This window comes from Salmo salar, chromosome ssa23 (genome assembly GCF_905237065.1).
Source record: "Salmo salar chromosome ssa23, Ssal_v3.1, whole genome shotgun sequence".
Lineage (NCBI taxonomy): Eukaryota > Metazoa > Chordata > Actinopteri > Salmoniformes > Salmonidae > Salmo > Salmo salar.
The window spans coordinates 48498808-48512700 of NC_059464.1; positions in this window are offsets into that span (position 1 = coordinate 48498808).

Consider the following 13893-nt stretch of genomic DNA (forward strand, 5'->3'; position numbering starts at 1 on the left):
ACGGCCAGGCACGACTCAAACACCATCATTAAGTTTGCCGATGACACAACAGTGGTAGGCCTGATCACTAACAACGATGAGACAGCCTATAGGGAGGAGGTCAAAGACCTGGCCATGTGGTGCCAGGACAACAACCTCTCTCTCAACATGATCAAGACAAAGGAGATGATTGTGGACTACAGGAAAAAGAAAAGCAAAGAAGCCACTTCTCTCCAGGAAAAGGGGACAGACTGATATTCTGCATAAGGTACAGGGATTGGACTGGGGTAAAGTCATTTTCTCTGATTGTTTGGGGCATCCGGAAAAAAGCTTGTCCGGAGAAGACAAGGTGAGTGCTACCATCAGTCCTGTGTCATACCAACAGTAAAGCATCCTGAGACCATTCATGTGTGGGGTTGCTTCTCAGCCAAGGGAGTGGGCTCACTCACAATTTTGCGTAAGAACACAGCCATGAATAAAGAATGGTACCAACACATCCTCCGAGAGCAACTTTTCCCAACCATCCTGGAAAAGTTTTGTGACGAACAATGCCTTTTCCAGCATGATGGAGCACCCTGCCATAAGGCAAAAGTGATAACTAAGTGGCTTGGGGAACAAAACATCGATATTTTGTGTCCATGGCCAGGAAACTCCCCAGACCGTAATCCCATTGAGAACTTGTGGTCAATCCTCAAGAAGCGGGTGGACAAACAAAACCCCACAAATTCTGACAAACTCCAAGCATTGATTATGCAAGAATGAGCTGCCATCAGTCAGGATGTGGCCTAGCATGCCAGGGCGGATTGCAGAGGTCTTGAAAAAGAAGGGTCAACACTGCAAATATTGACTCTTTGCATCAACTTCATGTAATTGTCAATAAAAGCCTTTGACACTTATGAAATGCTTGTAATTATACTTCAGTATTCCATAGTAACATCTGACAAAAATATCTAAAGACACTGAAGCAGCAAACTTTGTGGAAATTAATATTTGTGTCATTCCTAAAACTTTTGGCCACGACTGTATATAGTCTCGCTATTGTTATTTTACTACTGCTCTTTAATTACTTGTTACTTTTATTTCTCATTCTTATCCATATTTCTTTAAACTGCATTGTTGGTTAGGGGCTCGCAAGTAAGCATTTCACCTAAGGTCTACACCTGTTGTATTCAGCACATATGGGGCGGCAGGTAGCCTAGTGGTTAGATCATTGGACAAGTAACCGAAAAGTTGAAGGTGTAACCGATGTGAAATGGCTTCTTAGTTAGCGGTGGTGCGCACTAATAGCGTTTCAATCGGTGACGTCACTCGCTCTGCGACCTTAAGTAGTTGTTCCCCTTGCTCTGCAAGGGCCGCGGGTTTTGTGGTGCAATGGGTAACGATGCTTTGTGGGTGTCTGTCGTCGATGTGTGCAGAGGGTCCCTGGTTCGAGCCCCAGTGGGACGAAAGCTAAACTGTTACACAAGATCGAATCCCCGAGCTGACAAGGTACAAATCTGTCGTTCTGCCCCTGAACAAGGCAGTTAACCCACTGTTCCTAGGCCTTCATTGAAAATAAGAATTTGTTCTTAACTGACTTGCCTAGTTAAATAAAGATAAAAAAAAAAAAATCTGATTTATAGTTTTTGCACTTATTTTTAGTATTACATTGATATTGATTACTGTTGGGTTTAGAGCTTGCAAGAAAGGCATTTAGCTGTACTGACTAGTGTATGGCGTAACGTTAACGTTAGATAAGAAATACCCATTTGATATATTAAACATTAGCAGTGTGGCAGTTTCCCAAAGCTTGGTGTTGACTATGACCTTTAATTAGCTGTACTTTGTGGAAGAATGTGGGTGTAACGGCTGTCTTCGGATAGAGAGGACCAAAACGCAGCAGGAATATGGATGCTCATCTTGAATATTTATTTTAAATAAAGTGAACACCAAAACGAAGAACGACAGTTTAACAGGCTATACTTACAACAGCAGTGCTAAAGACAACTACCCACAAAATACCAAACCAAACACACACCTCTATATAGGACTCTCAATCAGAGGCAACTAGAAACACTTGCGTCCAATTGAGAGTCCAACACCCAAACCTAAACATATAAAACTAAACTAGACAGAACGTAGAAATATATACAAAACACAAACCCTCTGCCACGTTCTGACCAAAACTAATACAATTACTCCCTCTGCTGGTCAGGACGTGACAGTGGGAGATATTGTCAACGTTGAGTTGCTCTGGTGCACGATCTGGCCATACAGCTAATGTTACAGCTCTGTTGGCTTATAGCTAGCTAGCCATTGTTACTAGCTAACTGACAATAGCAGCTAAGGATGTTCCCTATCTTATTTGTGCTCTGATTACACTCAAGTGTCAAGGCCAACAGTTTACATAGACGACTTCAACCATGTGAAAAAACCTTCCATGAGGAAAAAAAATAGCTAGCTTTGGAAAAAGGGATACATAGTCAGTTGCACAACTGAAATGTATTCAACTGAAATGTGTCTTCTGCATTTTACCCAAACCCCTCTGAATCAGAGAGGTGCTGAGGGGCTGCCTTAATCAACATCATGGCAGCAGTTATTGTTGTTGGTTAACTGCCTTGCTCAAGGGCAAAACAGCAGATTTTCCACCTTGCCAGCTCACAGATTTGAGCCAACAACCTTTCAGTTACTGGCCCAATTCTCTTAACCGCTAGGCTACTTGCCAAATCATCTGACTGGTGTTAGCTAGCTACTAGTGCTGTTGCTACCCAAAGTGCTTTGGTCCGGTTTTAACATTGTCAGAAACGCTACAAAAAAGGTAGCACATCGTTGGTTCTTAAAGCTGCAATATCGAACTTTTTTCGGCAACCCGACCAGATTATCATAGAAATGTGAGTTATAGATCTCTCATTCTCATTGAAAGCAAGTCTAAGAAGCTGTATATCTGTTCTTTGTTCACCATTTCTATGCTTCCCGTTCTTAAGTTTTTTGTTTTTGCGTCTTTTACTTTCGGTTTTGTGCACCAGCTTCAAACAGCTTAAAATACAATATTTTTGGTTATTGAAAATATATTTCACAGCGGTTTAGATGGTACAATGATTCTCTACACTATGCATTTCTTGTTTTGTCGCATAAACTGAAATTAGGTGAACTATTTGGAATTTTAGTAACCAGGAAATGGTGGAGTGATTTCTGCATAATGCATCTTTAATGGGCAGAAAATAGCATGTGAGAATGATAAATTATACATTTAATAAAAAAACTGTTGCACCTACAAACTTAGACAATCCCCCCAAATATTAAGTCACCCAATGGAAGCTATAGTCTCGTTTTAATCCGACGTCTAGAATTTGAGCTAGGTAGTCGCAGAAAATACTCTGAAAACTCTATTGCTAAAGGAACCCTTAAAATTTTTTTAAAGTTTGGCTCTCGGTGACAGCCCGACGGCACATGACGAGAGGCGCAGAGAATGTTGTGTACCTCCAATCAAGTTGATTTGTGAATTTTCATCGACATTGTTGTCATGTTGGCTAAGAGATGATGGGATAGAGATTTTGAATTTAACATTGAGCTTCAACCAATGTCGTAAGTGGTTATGTTACGCAGGAGTAAAAGGATCTCACAGAGGGCACTGGGAGCTACAGTCTTCTCATCCTTACATCCATCCCTCACTTTACTGCTCTAGTCTATTCAAATCAAATCAAATTTGATTTATCACCGAATACAACTGCTGTAGACTTTCCACTGAAATGCTTGCCTACGAACCTTTCCCAACGATGAGGAGTTAAAAAAATATGAATAAAAAAATAAAATAGTAACTAACACAAGAATGGAGAAATATACAGGAAGTACCAGATCAATGTGGAGCTATATACAGGAAGTACCAGTACCAGATCAATGTGGAGCTATATACAGGGAGTACCAGTACCAGATCAATGTGGAGCTATATACAGGAAGTACCAGATCAATGTGGAGCTATATACAGGAAGTACCAGATCAATGTGGAGCTATATACAGGGAGTACCAGTACCAGATCAATGTGGAGCTATATACAGGGAGTACCAGTACCAGATCAATGTGGAGCTATATACAGGAAGTACCAGATCAACGTGGAGCTATATACAGGAAGTACCAGTACCACATCAATGTGGAGCTATATACAGGGAGTACCAGATCAATGTGGAGCTATATACAGGAAGTACCAGATCAATGTGGAGCTATATACAGGGAGTACCAGATCAATGTGGAGCTATATACAGGGAGTACCAGATCAATGTGGAGCTATATACAGGGAGTACCAGTACCAGATCAATGTGGAGCTATATACAGGAAGTACCAGATCAATGTGGAGCTATATACAGGGAGTACCAGATCAATGTGGAGCTATATACAGGAAGTACCAGATCAATGTGGAGCTATATACAGGGGAGTACCAGATCAATGTGGAGCTATATACAGGAGTACCAGATCAATGTGGAGCTATATACAGGGAGTACCAGATCAATGTGGAGCTATATACAGGGAGTACCAGATCAATGTGGAACTATATACAGGGAGTACCAGTACCAGATCAATGTGGAGCTATATACAGGAAGTACCAGATCAATGTGGAGCTATATACAGGAAGTACCAGTACCAGATCAATGTGGAGCTATATACAGGGAGTACCAGTACCAGATCAATGTGGAGCTATATACAGGAAGTACCAGATCAACGTGGAGCTATATACAGGAAGTACCAGTACCAGATCAATGTGGAGCTATATACAGGAAGTACCAGATCAATGTGGAGCTATATACAGGAAGTACCAGATCAATGAGGAGCTATATACAGGGAGTACCAGTACCAGATCAATGTGGAGCTATATACAGGGAGTACCAGTACCAGATCAATGTGGAGCTATATACAGGGAGTTCCAGATCAATGTGGAGCTATATACAGGAAGTACCAGTACCAGATCAATGTGGAGCTATATACAGGGAGTACCAGATCAATGTGGAGCTATATACAGGGAGTACCAGTACCAGATCAATGTGGAGCTATATACAGGGAGTACCAGTACCAGATCAATGTGGTACGAGGTACTTGAGGTAGATATGTACATGAAGGCAGGGTAAAGTGACATCAGGATAGATAATAATAAGGTATTTGAGGTAGATATGTACATGAAGGCAGGGTAAAGTGACTAGACATCAGGATAGATAATAATAAGGTATTAGAGGTAGATATGTACATGAAGGCAGGGTAAAGTGACATCAGGATAGATAATAATAAGGTATTTGAGGTAGATATGTACATGAAGGCAGGGTAAAGTGACTAGACATCAGGGTAGATAATAATAAGGTATTTGAGGTAGATATGTACATGAAGGCAGGGTAAAGTGACTAGGCATCAGGATAGATAATAATAAGGTATTTGAGGTAGATATGTACATGAAGGCAGGGTAAAGTGACTAGGCATCAGGATAGATAATAATAAAGTATTTGAGGTAGATATGTACATGAAGGCAGGGTAAAGTGACATCAGGATAGATAATAATGAGGTATTTGAGGTAGATATGTACATGAAGGCAGGGTAAAGTGAATAGGCATCAGGGTAGATAATAATATGGTATTTGAGGTAGATATGTACATGAAGGCGGGGTAAAGTGACTAGGCATCAGAATAGATAATTAGCCATGACTGGGGCGTGGCAGGGGGCGTGGTGAAACAAAGCCAAGTTTAGGATGAGGAACGAGAAGCCACATTCCCTGCATTCTGGAACATTCTGGAACATTCTGGAACATTCTGGAACATTCTCCCTCTTCAACGTTCCATGGCTGATTAACTTTCAGAGCATCTGAATTACTGGGTGAAAATGTGGTTGTGTCACACCCTGATCTGTTTCACCTGTTCCTTGTGATTGTCTCCACCCCCCTCCAGTTGTCACTTATTTTCCCCGGTGTATTTGTCCCTGTGTTTCCTGTCTCTCTGTGCCAATTCGTGTTGTCTGTTTCAAGTCAACCAGCGTGGTTTTTCCATGTGCCTGCTTTTGCTAGTCCTCCCGGTTTTGACCCTTGCCTGTTTTCTGGACTCTGGACTCTTTCTACCCACCTGCCTGACCAGTCTACCTGCCCTGACCTCGAGCCTGTCTGCCACTCTGTACCTCCTGGACTCTGATCTGGTTTTGACCTTTTGCCTGTCCACGACCAATCTTTTGCTTACCCTTTTTGGAACTAATAAATATCAAAATACTCAAACCTTCTGCATCTGGGTCTGGCCCTGAGCCCTTATATGTTGAGAAAATTACTGTTTTGGGTGAGAAACGAACAAAAAGGTGTCAGTTTTGGCAATACAGAGCTTAAGAGAAAGTTATTCCACCTGTCTTTTCCAGTCTGAAGGGGACAGGAAAGAGAACTGGACAGGAACTGTCCCTAGCAGATGGATGTAAAGGAGATGTAATGCATCTCTCTCACCGGACTGTCATAAGTTCTTCCTCTCAATACTATTTCACACACACACACACACACACACACACACACACACACACACACACACACACACACACACACACACACACACACACACACACACACACACACACACACACACACACACACACACACACACACAGTGTGTTTATGTGATGATAGATGTAACAATAGCAGTGTGTTTATGTGATGAGAGGTAACAATAGCAGTGTGTTTATGTGATGATAGAGGTAACAATAGCAGTGTGTTTATGTGATGATAGATGTAACAATAGCAGTGTGTTTATGTGATGAGATGTAACAATAGCAGTGTGTTTATGTGATGATAGATGTAACAATAGCAGTGTGTTTATGTGATGAGAGGTAACAATAGCAGTGTGTTTATGTGATGATAGATGTAACAATAGCAGTGTGTTTATGTGATGAGATGTAACAATAGCAGTGTGTTTATGTGATGATAGATGTAACAATAGCAGTGTGTTTATGTGATGAGAGGTAACAATAGCAGTGTGTTTATGTGATGATAGAGGTAACAATAGCAGTGTGTTTATGTGATGATAGAGGTAACAATAGCAGTGTGCTTATGTGATGATAGATGTAACAATAGCAGTGTGTTTATGTGATGAGAGGTAACAATAGCAGTGTGTTTATGTAATGATAGAGGTAACAATAGCAGTGTGTTTATGTGATGAGAGGTAACAATAGCAGTGTGTTTATGTAATGATAGATGTAACAATAGCAGTGTGTTTATGTAATGATAGATGTAACAATAGCAGTGTGTTTATGTGATGATAGATGTAACAATAGCAGTGTGTTTATGTAATGAGAGGTAACAATAGCAGTGTGTTTATGTGATGATAGGTAACAATAGCAGTGTGTTTATGTGATGAGAGGTAACAATAGCAGTGTGTTTATGTAATGATAGAGGTAACAATAGCAGTGTGTTTATGTAATGATAGATGTAACAATAGCAGTGTGTTTATGTGATGATAGATGTAACAATAGCAGTGTGTTTATGTAATGAGAGGTAACAATAGCAGTGTGTTTATGTGATGATAGGTAACAATAGCAGTGTGTTTATGTGATGAGAGGTAACAATAGCAGTGTGTTTATGTAATGATAGAGGTAACAATAGCAGTGTGTTTATGTAATGATAGATGTAACAATAGCAGTGTGTTTATGTGATGATAGATGTAACAATAGCAGTGTGTTTATGTAATGAGAGGTAACAATAGCAGTGTGTTTATGTGATGATAGGTAACAATAGCAGTGTGTTTATGTGATGAGAGGTAACAATAGCAGTGTGTTTATGTGATGATAGATGTAACAATAGCAGTGTGTTTATGTGATGATAGATGTAACAATAGCAGTGTGTTTATGTAATGATAGAGGTAACAATAGCAGTGTGTTTATGTAATGATAGATGTAACAATAGCAGTGTGTTTATGTGATGATAGATGTAACAATAGCAGTGTGTTTATGTAATGAGAGGTAACAATAGCAGTGTGTTTATGTGATGATAGGTAACAATAGCAGTGTGTTTATGTGATGAGAGGTAACAATAGCAGTGTGTTTATGTAATGATAGAGGTAACAATAGCAGTGTGTTTATGTAATGATAGATGTAACAATAGCAGTGTGTTTATGTAATGATAGATGTAACAATAGCAGTGTGTTTATGTGATGATAGATGTAACAATAGCAGTGTGTTTATGTAATGAGAGGTAACAATAGCAGTGTGTTTATGTGATGATAGATGTAACAATAGCAGTGTGTTTATGTAATGATAGATGTAACAATAGCAGTGTGTTTATGTGATGAGATGTAACAATAGAAGTGTGTTTATGTGATGATAGAGGTAACAATAGCAGTGTGTTTATGTAATGAGTGGTAACAATAGCAGTGTGTTTATGTAATGATATATGTAACAATAGCAGTGTGTTTATGTGATGATAGATGTAACAATAGCAGTGTGTTTATGTGATGAGAGGTAACAATAGCAGTGTGTTTATGTGATGATAGATGTAACAATAGCAGTGTATTTATGTGATGATAGATGTTACAATAGCAGTGTGTTTATGTGATGATAGAGGTAACAATAGCAGTGTGTTTATGTAATGACAGGTAACAATTGCAGTGTGTTTATGTAATGGGAGGTAACAATAGCAGTGTGTGTATGTGATGAGAGGTAACAATAGCAGTGTGTTTATGTAATGAGAGGTAACAATAGCAGTGTGTTTATGTAATGATAGATGTAACAATAGCAGTGTGTTTATGTAATGATAGATGTAACAATAGCAGTGTGTTTATGTGATGATAGATGTAACAATAGCAGTGTGTTTATGTAATGAGAGGTAACAATAGCAGTGTGTTTATGTAATGAGATGTAACAATAGCAGTGTGTTTATGTGATGAGAGGTAACAATAGCAGTGTGTTTATGTAATGATGGAGGTAACAATAGCAGTGTGTTTATGTAATGATAGATGTAACAATAGCAGTGTGTTTATGTGATGAGAGGTAACAATAGCAGTGTGTTTATGTAATGAGAGGTAACAATAGCAGTGTGTTTATGTAATGAGAGGTAACAATAGCAGTGTGTTTATGTAATGATAGATGTAACAATAGCAGTGTGTTTATGTGATGAGAGGTAACAATAGCAGTGTGTTTATGTGATGATAGAGGTAACAATAGCAGTGTGTTTATGTAATGATAGAGGTAACAATAGCAGTGTGTTTATGTGATGATAGATGTAACAATAGCAGTGTGTTTATGTGATGATAGAGGTAACAATAGCAGTGTGTTTATGTGATGATAGATGTAACAATAGCAGTGTGTTTATGTAATGATAGAGGTAACAATAGCAGTGTGTTTATGTGATGATAGATGTAACAATAGCAGTGTGTTTATGTGATGATAGATGTAACAATAGCAGTGTGTTTATGTAATGATAGATGTAACAATAGCAGTGTGTTTATGTGATGATAGATGTAACAATAGCAGTGTGTTTATGTGATGATAGAGGTAACAATAGCAGTGTGTTTATGTAATGATAGATGTAACAATAGCAGTGTGTTTATGTAATGAGAGGAAACAATAGCAGTGTGTTTATGTGATGATAGATGTAACAATAGCAGTGTGTTTATGTGATGAGAGGTAACAATAGCAGTGTGTTTATGTGATGATAGAGGTAACAATAGCAGTGTGTTTATGTGATGATAGATGTAACAATAGCAGTGTGTTTATGTGATGAGAGGTAACAATAGCAGTGTGTTTATGTAATGATAGATGTAACAATAGCAGTGTGTTTATGTGATGAGAGGTAACAATAGCAGTGTGTTTGTGTGATGATAGAGGTAACAATAGCAGTGTGTTTATGTGATGATAGATGTAACAATAGCAGTGTGTTTATGTAATGATAGAGGTAACAATAGCAGTGTGTTTATGTAATGATAGATGTAACAATAGCAGTGTGTTTATGTGATGATAGATGTAACAATAGCAGTGTGTTTATGTAATGAGATGTAACAATAGCAGTGTGTTTATGTGATGAGAGGTAACAATAGCAGTGTGTTTATGTGATGATAGAGGTAACAATAGCAGTGTGTTTATGTAATGAGAGGTAACAATAGCAGTGTGTTTATGTAATGATAGATGTAACAATAGCAGTGTGTTTATGTAATGAGAGGTAACAATAGCAGTGTGTTTATGTAATGATAGATGTAACAATAGCAGTGTGTTTATGTGATGATAGATGTAACAATAGCAGTGTGTTTATGTAATGAGAGGTAACAATAGCAGTGTGTTTATGTGATGATAGATGTAACAATAGCAGTGTGTTTATGTGATGAGAGGTAACAATAGCAGTGTGTTTATGTGATGATAGAGGTAACAATAGCAGTGTGTTTATGTAATGATAGATGTAACAATAGCAGTGTGTTTATGTGATGATAGATGTAACAATAGCAGTGTGTTTATGTAATGAGAGGTAACAATAGCAGTGTGTTTATGTGATGATAGGTAACAATAGCAGTGTGTTTATGTGATGAGAGGTAACAATAGCAGTGTGTTTATGTAATGATAGAGGTAACAATAGCAGTGTGTTTATGTAATGATAGATGTAACAATAGCAGTGTGTTTATGTAATGATAGATGTAACAATAGCAGTGTGTTTATGTGATGAGAGGTAACAATAGCAGTGTGTTTATGTGATGATAGGTAACAATAGCAGTGTGTTTATGTGATGAGAGGTAACAATAGCAGTGTGTTTATGTAATGATAGAGGTAACAATAGCAGTGTGTTTATGTAATGATAGATGTAACAATAGCAGTGTGTTTATGTAATGATAGATGTAACAATAGCAGTGTGTTTATGTGATGATAGATGTAACAATAGCAGTGTGTTTATGTAATGAGAGGTAACAATAGCAGTGTGTTTATGTGATGATAGATGTAACAATAGCAGTGTGTTTATGTAATGATAGATGTAACAATAGCAGTGTGTTTATGTGATGAGAGGTAACAATAGCAGTGTGTTTATGTGATGATAGATGTAACAATAGCAGTGTGTTTATGTAATGAGTGGTAACAATAGCAGTGTGTTTATGTAATGATAGATGTAACAATAGCAGTGTGTTTATGTGATGATAGATGTAACAATAGCAGTGTGTTTATGTGATGAAGAGGTAACAATAGCAGTGTGTTTATGTGATGATAGATGTAACAATAGCAGTGTGTTTATGTGATGATAGATGTAACAATAGCAGTGTGTGTATGTGATGATAGAGGTAACAATAGCAGTGTGTTTATGTAATGAAGAGGTAACAATAGCAGTGTGTTTATGTAATGAGAGGTAACAATAGCAGTGTGTTTATGTGATGAGAGGTAACAATAGCAGTGTGTTTATGTAATGAGAGGTAACAATAGCAGTGTGTTTATGTAATGATAGATGTAACAATAGCAGTGTGTTTATGTAATGATAGATGTAACAATAGCAGTGTGTTTATGTGATGATAGATGTAACAATAGCAGTGTGTTTATGTAATGAGAGGTAACAATAGCAGTGTGTTTATGTAATGAGAGGTAACAATAGCAGTGTGTTTATGTGATGAGAGGTAACAATAGCAGTGTGTTTATGTAATGAGAGGTAACAATAGCAGTGTGTTTATGTAATGATAGATGTAACAATAGCAGTGTGTTTATGTGATGAGAGGTAACAATAGCAGTGTGTTTATGTAATGAGAGGTAACAATAGCAGTGTGTTTATGTAATGAGAGGTAACAATAGCAGTGTGTTTATGTAATGATAGATGTAACAATAGCAGTGTGTTTATGTGATGAGAGGTAACAATAGCAGTGTGTTTATGTGATGATAGAGGTAACAATAGCAGTGTGTTTATGTAATGATAGAGGTAACAATAGCAGTGTGTTTATGTGATGATAGATGTAACAATAGCAGTGTGTTTATGTGATGATAGAGGTAACAATAGCAGTGTGTTTATGTGATGATAGATGTAACAATAGCAGTGTGTTTATGTAATGATAGATGTAACAATAGCAGTGTGTTTATGTGATGATAGATGTAACAATAGCAGTGTGTTTATGTAATGAGAGGTAACAATAGCAGTGTGTTTATGTGATGATAGATGTAACAATAGCAGTGTGTTTATGTAATGATAGATGTAACAATAGCAGTGTGTTTATGTGATGAGATGTAACAATAGCAGTGTGTTTATGTGATGATAGAGGTAACAATAGCAGTGTGTTTATGTAATGAAGAGGTAACAATAGCAGTGTGTTTATGTAATGATAGATGTAACAATAGCAGTGTGTTTATGTGATGATAGATGTAACAATAGCAGTGTGTTTGTGTGATGAGGGTAACAATAGCAGTGTGTTTATGTGATGATAGATGTAACAATAGCAGTGTGTTTATGTGATGATAGATGTAACAATAGCAGTGTGTGTATGTGATGATAGAGGTAACAATAGCAGTGTGTTTATGTAATGACAGAGTAACAATAGCAGTGTGTTTATGTAATGGGAGAGTAACAATAGCAGTGTGTTTATGTGATGATAGAGGTAACAATAGCAGTGTGTTTATGTAATGAAGAGGTAACAATAGCAGTGTGTTTATGTAATGATAGATGTAACAATAGCAGTGTGTTTATGTAATGATAGATGTAACAATAGCAGTGTGTTTATGTGATGATAGAGGTAACAATAGCAGTGTGTTTATGTAATGATAGAGGTAACAATAGCAGTGTGTTTATGTAATGAAGAGGTAACAATAGCAGTGTGTTTATGTGATGAAGAGGTAACAATAGCAGTGTGTTTATGTAATGAGAGGTAACAATAGCAGTGTGTTTATGTAATGATAGATGTAACAATAGCAGTGTGTTTATGTGATGATAGAGGTAACAATAGCAGTGTGTTTATGTAATGAGAGAGTAACAATAGCAGTGTGTTTATGTAATGATAGATGTAACAATAGCAGTGTGTTTATGTAATGATAGATGTAACAATAGCAGTGTGTTTATGTGATGATAGAGGTAACAATAGCAGTGTGTTTATGTGATGATAGAGGTAACAATAGCAGTGTGTTTATGTAATGATAGAGGTAACAATAGCAGTGTGTTTATGTGATGATAGATGTAACAATAGCAGTGTGTTTATGTGATGATAGAGGTAACAATAGCAGTGTGTTTATGTGATGATAGATGTAACAATAGCAGTGTGTTTATGTAATGATAGAGGTAACAATAGCAGTGTGTTTATGTGATGATAGATGTAACAATAGCAGTGTGTTTATGTGATGATAGATGTAACAATAGCAGTGTGTTTATGTAATGATAGATGTAACAATAGCAGTGTGTTTATGTGATGATAGATGTAACAATAGCAGTGTGTTTATGTGATGATAGAGGTAACAATAGCAGTGTGTTTATGTGATGATAGATGTAACAATAGCAGTGTGTTTATGTAATGAGAGGAAACAATAGCAGTGTGTTTATGTGATGATAGATGTAACAATAGCAGTGTGTTTATGTGATGATAGAGGTAACAATAGCAGTGTGTTTATGTGATGATAGAGGTAACAATAGCAGTGTGTTTATGTGATGATAGATGTAACAATAGCAGTGTGTTTATGTGATGATAGAGGTAACAATAGCAGTGTGTTTATGTAATGATAGATGTAACAATAGCAGTGTGTTTATGTGATGATAGAGGTAACAATAGCAGTGTGTTTATGTGATGATAGATGTAACAATAGCAGTGTGTTTATGTGATGAAGAGGTAACAATAGCAGTGTGTTTATGTAATGATAGAGGTAACAATAGCAGTGTGTTTATGTAATGATAGATGTAACAATAGCAGTGTGTTTATGTGATGATAGATGTAACAATAGCAGTGTGTTTATGTAATGATAGAGGTAACAATAGCAGTGTGTTTATGTGATGATAGGTAACAA